General features: G+C 42.5%; 1 protein-coding gene across 8 annotated transcripts in view; it reads right to left on the reverse strand.

Moving 5' to 3' along the window:
- Window positions 1-12522, reverse strand: part of NCALD (neurocalcin delta) — a 443801-nt gene that overhangs the window by 354232 nt on the left and 77047 nt on the right. The window contains exon 2 of one of the 8 annotated variants that reach the window (XM_068525737.1): window positions 6010-6167. The exons of the other annotated variants lie outside the window; for them this stretch is intronic. The gene's annotated coding sequence lies outside the window, so the exon portion shown is untranslated. The remainder of the gene's footprint in view (window positions 1-6009; window positions 6168-12522) is intronic. 8 annotated transcript variants of the gene reach the window in all.

Raw genomic sequence — 12522 nt, forward strand, 5'->3', positions numbered from 1 at the left:
TTATTTTTCTAAAATAGTAGGCAACTGAATTAACTCAGTCACTAAAACTTTTTAAACTTGGGCCTCTGCTGAAAGCACCTCTGTTCCATTCTGCCATATGCATGTTTCCATTTCCGTTCTCAGCAGCACTTCCTCCCTCACTCCTGGCCACAGCACCGCTGCACGGGGCTTTCTTGTTCTTTCTGAAATAGTCTCCATGCTCAGGCATCATGCTGTCCCTGCAGGAGGAAGAATAATGGCCCCCGAAGATGCTCTAATCCTCAGAACATGAGACTATGCTACCTGACGTGGCAAAGGGGTCTTGCGGATGTAATAAGGTTCACAGCCTTGAGAGGGGTAGATTATCCTAGATTTTGCAGGTAGGTCCAATCTAATCATATGAGTGCAGACCACCAGATAGGTGGCAGCATGAAAAGGATACCATCCGCCATAGCCGGCTTTGAAGATGGAAGAAGGATGCCGCACACCAAAGAAGGCAGACAGCCTCTCTTTTAGCTGGAAAAGACACAGAAACACATTGTCCCCCGGAGCCTCCAGAGAGAAATGGACTCGGCCAACACCTTGATTTTAGCCCATGTCAGACTTCTGATCTACAGAGTAATACATAATTTTATATTGCTTCAGCTACCAAATTTATGGTAATTTCTTACAGCAAATACAGTCCCAGATGTATTCTCTCCACCTAGAACATTCCTGCCTATCCTGACTACCTGGTAAATGTTTTTGTTCCTTTAGGTCTCTGTTCAAATATTGCCTTCTCCATGAAAATTTCCCAAAGGCCATCCTCACTTCAGGATGGGTGATGGAGGATGGGTCACTCCATCCTCTTTGCTCCCAAATCTCTCTGTATTCACTGTAACTGAGCATATTGTGATTATCGTTATAAACAGACATCATACCCCTACACTACCTATCCTTGACAGCAGAGCACAGGGTCTAGTACATAACAGTTGCTCCACGGTATTTGAGTGAATGGGTGAATGAATGAACGAGTATTTAAAAAACTGAAGTCACAGGCTTGAGTTCTGAAAGAGTTCAGGGCAACCATGAGAGAAATCAGGCTATAAAAATGTAAAGCTATTAGTGAAATACCAAAATATGATCTAAGTACCAATTTTTCTAAGCTTTCAATGTGCCATGAATCACTGCCATGCTAGTATAACACTTAGGGGACATGAATGAATGAGTATTTAGTGGTCTCTTAAAAGTGACCATTCTGCTAAATGCGTTAACTGTTGAGTAGGAGGGGGAAATTTTTTCATGATTAGCCCTGGACAACCACCCTCCAACCCTGGGTGACAGATTTGGGATCCCTGATGCTCTTTTTAGGGCTGTGATTCTTCAACTTAGGATCCTCAGAGGGCTTGTTAGAACAACCTGTCTGGAGCTCCACACCCAGGGTGTCTGATTCAGCAGGTCTGGAGTGTTCTTAATAAATTCCCAGCAATACAGAAGACGCTGGTCAGAGAGCACACTTTGAGAACCACTGCTCTAGGGCAAGGAAGGCTCACCCCAGGCCTCTGGTTCTGACCCCTTCTCTGACACTCAGTCTAAGGAGATCTCACTTGCAAGTCCAGGCACTGGCCAGAATCACTTGGCCCAGGCCCTTGTGGGAGGAGAGATTAGGTAAAAAATTATTTCCTTCCTTCCCCTTCCCAAGCACATGGAGATCTTTCTTATGAAACCAGACTCAGTTCAGCTTCAGTTTCTCCAAGGCTTGATCCTTTCTTCCTGTTGCTGCAACGCCTTGACTGCAACCCAGAACCTGATCATTAAAACAGATCAACCAAAGCATCCAGGCCCTGGAAAGCAGTGGGCTACCAGAGAGCCCGGGAAATTCAACAGCCTTGAGAGCAGATCCTACAAGATCACATTACAATTCGACATCTTGTCCTGAGTACTTTGGGCTTAACTCAATCAGGAAGAAACCGTTAATGTCTTAACCTAGAAATAAAACATTGTTTCTAAATGGCTGAAAAAATACACGCTAATAACACACCTCACATGCTTGCAAACCATTCCCTCCCCACTTCCCCAAAAAAGACAAAGCAGAGGTTCTAAGAAAGAACAAGGAACATCATCCCAAAGATAATGGTGAGTCAAGTCTAGCCAAGAGTACGGCTATCTATAGAATGGGCAGAGGGGTAAAGCAGCGTCTCTCTGCGAACCAGACTTCCACTTCCCCACATTGGTCCCCACAGTGAATGGAGAAAGACCTTTCATGGCTCTGATGGACACCCAAGTACTTCATGACTGTCCATAGGGTTACCCCGCCTGCCCTAGACCACTGACATTTGAGACCTAGATAAAAGGGAGTTGGACATCGAAGCAAAAAATACCAAATTTCACCACATTCCAAAGTGCAATAAATTATTTTTCAAACTCCCTGCTATTTGTTAATATCTATCTAGGACTAACCTGGACAAGCAAGCCTTACATCCTTAGAGTTAAACCTAAAATGGGTCTTGCAGCTTTAAGGCCTCTGAGAATTGAATACATATACCTGCATTTCAGCCCTGCTCTCCATGAAACAAGAAATGTGAATTTTTGCTGCTGATTCCCAACAGTCCCAAAAGTCATAAAACTGAACTTTTCCATCATTTGAATAATATTTCTAAATGTATTCAACATTACATTCAAATTCCCTTCCCAGGATGATGTTTTCATTCCAGAGCAGCCGCCACAGACCTCCGCAGTCGGCAGAATTTTCAGACATGCATAAATATAAGCACACACACAGTCATCTACCCTGATGAAATTTCACGTACACAGGGAGATTATTTTTAGTTATGGAACCCAGTCAAAACTTTGCATAAAGCAAAATCAAGCAAGAGCAAAATTGGTAGACAAAGTGATGACGATCTTATTTTTTCATCCATTTTTATATTCTTTTGTAGACATTTCTGGACATGAGTTGGGGTAAGTAAATGCCTTAACAAAGGCAGTTTTGATGATAATGGTGACAACATCAATAGTCAAGTTATTCCTGACTTTTTTGTTCAATATATGACATATATGTAGATAAGATCACACATGTAGACAAGATCACCTCTCTCCAGATAATGGTCACTTTCCAAACATGTCAGTACAAAGTTAGTTTGCCTTTTTGGAAAAGGGAAAAAACAAAGCATCCATCAGATACATAAACAGTCGAGCAAAAGTTATTGAACATCCACTAGAATGTACACTCTCTAAGGACTGAGACTTGGTCTGTCTTGAAGACTGCTGTAGCCCCAGCACCTACAGCAATAACTGGCACATAGTAAGTGTTTGTTAAAATCCAAGCGTAGGGCTTCCCTGATGGCGTAGTGGTTGAGAATCTGCCTGCCAATGCAGGGGACACGGGTTCGAGCCCTGGTCTGGGAAGATCCCACATGCCGCGGAGCAACTAGGCCCGTGAGCCACAATTACTGAGCCTGCGCGTCTGGAACCTGTGCTCCGCCAACAAGAGAGGCCCGCGCACCGCGATGAAGAGTGGCCCCCACTTGCCGTAACTAGAGAAAGCCCTCGCACAGAAACGAAGACCCAACACAGCCATAAATAAATAAATAAATAAATAAACAATTTTTTAAAAAGGAGGTTGCACACAACCATTTAAAAAAACAAAAAACAAAAAACCAAGCATATACACCCTAATGTGGCTAACTAATCAATGTGCTAGACCACATCAGTCAGTTATTGCCACAATAACGCTGCGTCGCAAACCATCACGGACTATCATACAACAATAAGCATTTCTTTTTTGCTCACACATCTGTTGGTTGGCTCAGCTACCCTAGGTTGGGCTCAGCTGAATTCAGGTCAGCTCTACGTGTCTGTCATTCTCTTTGGACCAGCAGCACCTGAGCCACTGTCTTTTCCCAGAGAACGGGAGGAACACAAGAGGCCAAGCCAAACTATCAGCTCCTTTCAAGTCTCTGCTTTCGTGGCCAAAGCAAGTCACACGGCCACACCCAGCACCCCCCGGGGTGGGGAAGTGTACTCCCCCCGTGGAGGTGGGGTGGGTGGGAAAGCAAGTGTCTCCCACAGACCAGCATTTCCAAAACTTGACTAAGAGACTTTCCTTTTAAAGAAAAAAATATTCCTCAAGAACCTCCAGGGCTGACCAAAGTTATTTTTATCATAATTCACTTAAATATATAGAAATACAAAATGACTTTATATTTATATATAGATCTATATCTTGTGCTGGTAGTCTCATACCACTATAAAAAAAATTGTACAAATTAAACTCAGACAAAACTGCAAAGCCAATAAAACTCAAAATACCATTAGTGCATGTAAAGGACTATGCTGTTTCGCTGAAACTAAATTGCTGCTTTCAATTTGACCATGGTGCTGACTGCTGCAGCCCAATTTCCCTTGCATTCAGCATGCCTGTGCTGCTACATGCCATGTGAAAACACCATTTCCCAAACATTTCTCTCTCTTCTAAAAACAGCACTCTGTGGTATCATTTGGTCTGCACTTGAAGCAAAGATTATTTTTATATTAAGCCTGCTTCTATTTTTCTCTCGTTAGACCATGACAGTTAATGAATTTCTATCAGAACCAGTGCTTCAGAAAACTCAATGCACCAAAACGAATGAAGAGAGCTCAGTGCTCATGGTGTTAAGTACCAACAGATGATCCAGAACAAGTAGATAAAGGGACCACTTTTTATGATTCTTATTTAAGTGAAACATCAAATTTTTCAAGTTCTCATTGAAGAGTCCCCCAGAGATATGCAGACCTCCGTTAGAGAAACACTGAGCTAGCCCACCATCTCCTCTATGGCTTCCTAACCATAGTGCATTATGAAGCCACTCTGAGTGCAGCCTCCCCTTCTGGGGTCCACAGCTCCACCTGTCACCTCCTGTTGCTCATTCAGAGTTACCAGAATGTCCACTAAAACCCCAAGCCATGCACTAAAAGATCAAAAGTACTCTTGATAGGCGACCTACAACTAAATAGGCCAGAAAGACTAGGAAGTAGGCAGCCTGAGAAATACACCATCAGTTCATGGTCAGGGGTGGACATCTGTCGCGTCTGCCTTCCCAGCATCCACCGGGACAACGCTCCTTGGCTGCTTGCAGTCTCTGCCTTCTGGTAAGTGGATGGGCAGAATGACCCAGCTGACTCGCTCTTCCAGGAATTTGAATCTCCAGGGAAAGAATGTCAGGATGGAACACAATTGTTGCCCATTCATCCGGATGTGAATGCTGAAAAGACTATCCCTTAGTTGCCCAACATTTAGAACCCCAGAATTGTCCAACTTCTTTTCTGAGGCCAGGTCATGTACAATTCATTCTTTTCCTTCAACTCTGGGAGCTGCCCGATAGCCTTCCAGTGGAATCCTTTTTTGGCTTAAGTAGCCAGAGTTCGTTTCTGTACCCCAACTGATAAATATTCCAACATGAATTTCTAAACATAAACAATCTCAAACAGGGCCGTGATTACACGAACAAATGCAACTGTGTTTGCCTTTAGGTTCCCAAAACAGAAGTGATCTCATCCCCAAACGCTGTTTATGCTGTATATTCAGTTGCTGCAACCCCAGGATTAACCCTTCTTCTTCCACCCTCTGGCCCCAGAGCTCTGAGAATCTCCCACCAAGAGGAGAGGACACTGAAGAAGGTCAGTCCCCCACACTGCCAGGGTGTGGGGCAAGTCACTGGATGCTCATGTGAGACAGGTTTATGGTCTTCTAACCCATCCCCAGACCCCTCAAACAGGTGCTACTGGGGCAAGGAGGGCTGAGGGGGAACCAATGGATAGCTCCCCACATCTCCATGGCACAACTAGGTTCAAATACAAAAAATATCTGCTGAATCATTTTATATTCTTTCACTCTTTTTAGGAACGTTGTTCCCTCCCCTCCTGCACATCTGTAGAGCCATTTCTACTTCTACAATTGATGCAGGTCAAAAACAAACAGCATTCCACAGACAGAGAGCCCCTTAGGGTTAGGGACTAAATCTTACTGGCCTTGGAAACCTCAGGGTCATGCACAGTGCCTACATGTAGTACCTGTTCAATGAACCTCTTCATGGTGCTAGATGATCAATTACTCGATCAATCCCAGGATATACACAGGCACTTCTGGAACATCATCACCACCATCATCATCATAGCAAACACTGATACAGCAACTCCTCTGTGCCAGGCACTGTTCTAAGAATCTATCACTGAGAGACACAATAAAATGTAATAGATATTAAGCCAAAGCTGAAGTTACTTTGTTATTTTTGTTTGTTTTTGTTTTTGTTTATTGACTTTATTTATTTATTTATGGCTGTGTTGGGTCTTCGTTTCTGTGCGAGGGCTTTCTCTAGTTACGGCAAGTGGGGGCCACTTTTCATCGCGTTGCGCGGGCCTCTCACTATCGCGGCCTCTCTGGTTGCGGAGCACAGGCTCCAGACGCGCAGGCTCAGCAATTGTGGCTCACGGGCCTAGTCGCTCCGTGGCATGTGGGATCTTCCCAGACCAGGGCTCGAACCCGTGTCCCCTGCATTGGCAGGCAGATTCTCAACCACTGCGCCACCAGGGAAGCCCCTACTTTGTTATTTTTGGATGACATGAGAATATTTATTATTTTCATCTTATGTCTAAAACAGATAAAAGGGAGAATATATAAACACCCTCCTACAAGAGAAAAGTCTTTTCATTAATTGTAGCTTGAAGATGGGAACTGAAACAGAAACTTCAACATCTCTTACTGTCATTAATACTGTAACTAACCAATTAAAGGAAAAGTTAAATCAAAAAGCACTCAGTACAAGTTAACAGACAGATACATGTAAGAGATTAACCCTACGGTACTTAGCAAAGTTAGCAAGATTGTCCCTTAAGAGCAAAAGGAAAGGAAAAGATAAGGAGTTTTGGAAATTTTAGTGTTCCTTAGAAATAAAATGTCAAAATTAAAAACAATTCTAAATATCCAAAATTTCTTTATCCCTTGCTTGAAATACTAGAAAGAGCCAGTACTTCATTGCTCATGAAATGCAATTCAACAATTTTTGAGTTTTATTTCTCTCAGTTGTCCCATCCTAGTAAATGGCCAAACGATCTGCACAGCTGTTCAAGCCAGCAGAGGCACAGAGAGGGGGAAAAAAATAATATATATATATATATATATATATATATATATATATATATATATATATATATATATATGACATAGACATAGACATATATATGACATATATATATATATATATATATATATATATATATATATATATATATAAAACCATTGTCTATAGCAACTAAACTGAGTTTCTGCTGTTCTGATGATATGAAAAGCACAAAAATTACATACCACACAGAAACACAAACTTTCTGTCATGGATGTTTGAGCTAGTGTGTAAAGTTAAGTGGTGTCAGTGGGCGGTACTCTTGCAAAGTGCCCACAACTAAATGAGTCTCTTACTAGAATTTCATGCTTTATTCTTTGGTGCTTTGTTCCTTTCTGTATGTGTATCCTCATCTGCTCATGTACTCACTCATTCAACTAGCATTTACGGAGGACCCAGCCTGCTTCAATTTGAGACTCCTTCAGTGGAGTCCAGCCTATGATAAAATATCAGATTCATCAATTCTTCTCACCCCAGGCAGTTGAAAAACCCCAGGCTAGAGACTCCACAGCACTGGGAAAATGAAAAAGCTAAAAAGCAGAAGGGGCTTTGAGGCCTGAAGGGGGAGTGGAAAAAAGAAGAAAGAAACAGTTGGAGAGATGCTCTCCAGACCCAAAATAGAAATGCTGAGCCGAGGCAACAGATTTCAATCTGCTAATCTGAAAAGTCACATTACTTTGTCCTGATGTGAATCAGTGAGGCTTTTTTTTTTCATATCCGTCCCGGTATTTCCACTGCCCCATACACAGGCACCACCTCCCAGTGAAGCCCATCTGCAGGCTGCCTGTTTCCTCCAGACCATGAGGGGGCAGGGACAGAGTGACAGTGGGTAGGGTGGGGATGTGAACAGTTCCAGGAACCACTCGACCCCCTGTCCCAGCTACTGGCAGATCCCCAAGGAATGTTCACATCAAACCTTTGAGAGGTTATTCCTCCATTTTCAAAGGCATAAATATAAAGCTGAGGCCTTTATTGTTATCCAGTGGAAAACGCCAAGGGCAGGGGCAGTGAGCCTTTGGGGTTTTTTTGTTTGTTTGTTGTTTTTTGTTTTTAATTTTTATTAGAGTATAGTTGATTTACAATGTTGTGTTACTTTCTGCTGTATAGCAAAGTGAATCAGTTATACATATACATATATCCACTATTTTTTAGATTCTTTTCCCATATAGGCCGTTACAGAGTATTGAGTAGAGTTCCCTGTGCTATACAGTAGGTCCTTATTAGTTACCTATTTTATATATAGTAGTGTCTATATGTCAATCCCAATCTCCCGATTTATCCCTCCCCTCCTTTCCCCCCGGTAACCATAAGACTGTTTACTACATCTGTGACTCTATTGCTGTAAATAAGTTCATTTGAACCATATTTTTTAGATTCCACATATATTTGTCCTTCTCTGTCTGACTTGCTTCACTCAGTATGACAATCTCTAGGTCCATCCATGTTGCTGCAAATGGCATTATTTCCTTCTTTTTTATGGCTGAGTAATATTCCACTGTATATATGTACCACATCTTCTTTATCAATTCCACTGTTGATGGACATTTAGGTTGCTTCCATGTCCTGGCTATTGTAAATAGTGAGGCAATGAACACTGGGGTGCATGTATCTTTTCGAATTATGGTTTTCTCTGGGTATGTGCCCAGGAGTGGGATTGCTGGATCACACAGTAACTCTATTTTTAGTTTTTTCAGGCACCTCTATACTGTTCTCCACAGTGGCTATACCAATTTACATTCCCGCTAACAGTGTTCAGATTTTTACCCCCATCACCTGTATCCTTCCTTCCTGACCTCATCTCCAATTTTAAACTCCTCCTGAGCTGTAGGAGTCATCTATTGTGGCACTAATATTATAAACATCACCACTACCCTTCCCCCCAAAAAAAAATCCAGCACATTTCTACCCCACCACATTTCCAAGCAGATAGGGTTGTAGGGTTTTTCTTGGCAGTTTTTAATAATTTTATAAATATATATAATTTTATAACTATACATGAGTCTCAATTATTCAAGAGAAGACAAATAAGTGTTTAGAAAACCCACCCAAATTCTTTGAGCTATTAGTTTCACCTTCTTGTACCCAACATACAGTTGCTAACAAGTAATGAAATGAGTCATTTTTCTTCACACTCCCTTTCCCTTGACCATGAGGACAATAAATACTGAAATGATCAAAATGCAGGCAGCCCGGAGAAGTCCAAAACATGGCAGGTTATGTGTTTGGGAATTATCATGAAGATGTTGAACCAGAAATAATTCTTGCCTCAAGAAGGACAGCTCCCTCCTCACTTACTCTTCCTAAAATGTATTTTATGTCTTGAGTTCTGGTCTCCTAGGACCTTATTTATTTGCTGTGAAGATCAATGAAACTTTTGGCCCAAGGTAAGAGAAGGTTTGTACCTCTAATATCACCTTGCAGTTCATCAGAGCTTTGTTCAGTAGTTCCAGAATCTTTATTGCGCCCTACTCTGTGAGTGGCGCGGTGCTGGGCCCAGAGGACACACCACAAACGAGACAGAGTTCCGCCCTGGTGAGGCTTGGGGCATAGCCTGGGAGGCAGCCATTAATTACATAAATAGCCATTTAATTACAAGCGTGAAATAGTTGTAACAGAACACTAGTGAAAACCATTTCCTTTCAAGATGTGTGCTTAGGGAGGAGTGAGAAAATCAGCAGTGAGGCAGGCATATGCCCACAGGTTAGTGTCTGACTGTGAGGCATGTCTGAAAAGGAAACTTCCACTTAATTTTTTCTCATACTCTGAGAAAGCAGCATGAGCATTGCACCCCACGTCATCAGCGCAAAATGCACAAATTTATGTTAAATTAACATACTGGAGGAAAGTCCTGCTCTGACCTCCTCTAAGCTTTATCCCTCTCCATCTGCCCCTGGACACCTACCCCTAAGCTCATTTCTAATAATTCCAGCAGAAACATTAACTGATAACGTGTGTATTGGGTGATCATGGCCTGGCTCTGAATTATTTGCATTTTAAAAGAAGATTCCTGAAGACTGAAAGAAATCTTTCTGATTCTAGAAATTAAAATGATAAAATGATGTTGTCTGCTGAACCCATCAAACCTCCCCCAAACTGCTGTCCAATCCTAATCCACATCAAGAAATGGGTTCACCCCATGAGTTCTCCCTCCCATCGTGCAAACCCTTGATTGTTCCCTTATTTCTATTTCTGCTTATTTCCAGCACACTGGCTTCTGGGGCACCTAAAATGACAAGGAAACACATGAAGCCATTTTAAACAAAAACTGAACCTAAATCTACAGCCAGTGTCAGGATATCAAACTCAGATCAGGTAACACTGAAAAAAAAACACATAATTCAAACATTTAACTCTGCTATGGTTTTTTTCGCATCCTTCAACTGTGTACTTTTAAGTGACACAGAATCATCCTGTTCCACACACACACACACACACACACACACCCCAATTGTCCTTATATGACCCTGACATAATTTCCTTTTAACAAGGACTTTCCAGGAAGAGAATCTAGTAAAGTACCAGTAGGAGATACCTTTCTGAATCACCACGATGGCCTTCTGATACCACAGAACACTAGTATTTTGAACTGTGAAATAATATAAACCAGATTCAAAAAGTTAAACATGAAACTTTCAGGCAGCCTAAGCAGTATCATTTGTTCCTTGGCTTCACTGAGGAATTTGTAGCTCAAGATTTCATTCCAGGTATTGTTACATTAATACAGCTCACAATCCTGCAGCAGGAAGCAGGAGCCCAACGAAAGAGGGAGCAGACATATAGAATAGAGAACTAAACCGAATCACAGCTAGCAAACAGACTTCCCCTTTCATATTATACTGGGGCCTGTTTTTCCTGCCCTTCTATCTTTCCTAGTCTAATAACATTATTTTCCATCTGGCTTCCCAATGCCAGAATCCTTTTCATCACATGCTCACATTTGCTCCACTCTGTTGAATTACAATTTACGTTTCCAGTCCTCCAGTTTTATCACTCTTGTCTACACAATTGGCTTTATCTTCGGTGTTTCAGCCACAGACTCACACGAGAACTAATTTTGTTGTCTACCATGATCCAAAGCCCTAAATGTTTAAAGGAGAGAGAGATGATACTTCCTGCATTCCTGGGCCGGGTCCGCGCTGTTGAGGTTTATCAGGTTCATCACGAGGCTGGACACCCACCAACAGGTGCAGACCAAGAGTGATCAGGGAGATCTCACACCGCAGCTTTAACCCTCCAGAGGCTGCCCGCTGCACCCAGAAAATTCCACTACTTCCACGGCCCACAAGGCCCTGGGTAACCTGTGTTCACCTCCATCTCCAGCCTCACTTCACATCATGCACAACTTCTACCTTCATGTTCAAGCCACTCTGGCCTCCCTTCTACTCCCCTCATAAACTAAGCTGTACCCCACCCAGGGCCTTTGCACTTGGTGTCTTCTCTGCCTAGAATGTTCTTCCCACTGCTCTTCAGAAGGCTAGAGCTACTTGTGTCTTGGATCTTAGCCTAAAACTCATCCTCTAGCCCCCAAAGGGGCTTCTCCCAATACCCAACCTAAAGCCACCTCCCCACCCCAGCCCAGTTACTCTCAATTCTATCACCCTGCTGATTTCCTTCATTCCATGTATTATTTCTGAAATAATCTAGTTTTTTTTCCCCACATATCTGTCTTGATCACTGCTGTATGTCAATGTCTAGTTCATTGTAGCTACTCAATAAATATTTGCATGACAAGATAATTAAGAAATTAAGTTGTTTCTTCTCTTTGTATTTCTCTCTCCCTTGTTCCATGAAAGTAGCCAAGTCAACTTCTCTTAGAAAAATCTTGCTTTTCAAAGTGCAAAGTGAAGCTGTTAGCAAGATATTTCCTTCCTGACATTTTCCCCTAAAGCCTGAGTTCATTGAAGGTATTAGATAAATGCCTTTAAATACAACAAACGGACAAGTGAAAAAAATTAACTGACACTGGCAAAAAGAGATGGGATGTGGCAGAGATAGCTGACCTACCACCAAAGATTCATAGTCCCCTTTCTACAGTGTAGAATGGCTGCTGGGAAGCAACTGCTTCACCGGGGACCACATATCCAGCCCCCACCCCCGGCACCCAAGCAAGGCCACGTGAGCAGTTTCACCAATAGAAAGTGGGAGGAAGTGATTGGGTCCCTGCCTGGCCAAGGGCTTCATCCTCCATATTCTTTTTCTCTTTCCACATACTGGGAAGCAAAGGACTCTGAAGCCCAGGAGGATGGTGAATTCATAAGATGGAAACACCATGGGTCCCTGAGTCAGCACCAAGGAAAAAATAAATATCTATTATGGTAAGCACTGAGGTTCATTGGTTGGTTGCCTCAAGAGTTGCCCACCGTGGCCAGCACAAGTTGGGCATGGCTGGGAGACACAGAGAGGGAAG

This window comes from Eschrichtius robustus, chromosome 17 (assembly GCF_028021215.1).
Source record: "Eschrichtius robustus isolate mEscRob2 chromosome 17, mEscRob2.pri, whole genome shotgun sequence".
NCBI classification, from domain to species: domain Eukaryota; kingdom Metazoa; phylum Chordata; class Mammalia; order Artiodactyla; family Eschrichtiidae; genus Eschrichtius; species Eschrichtius robustus.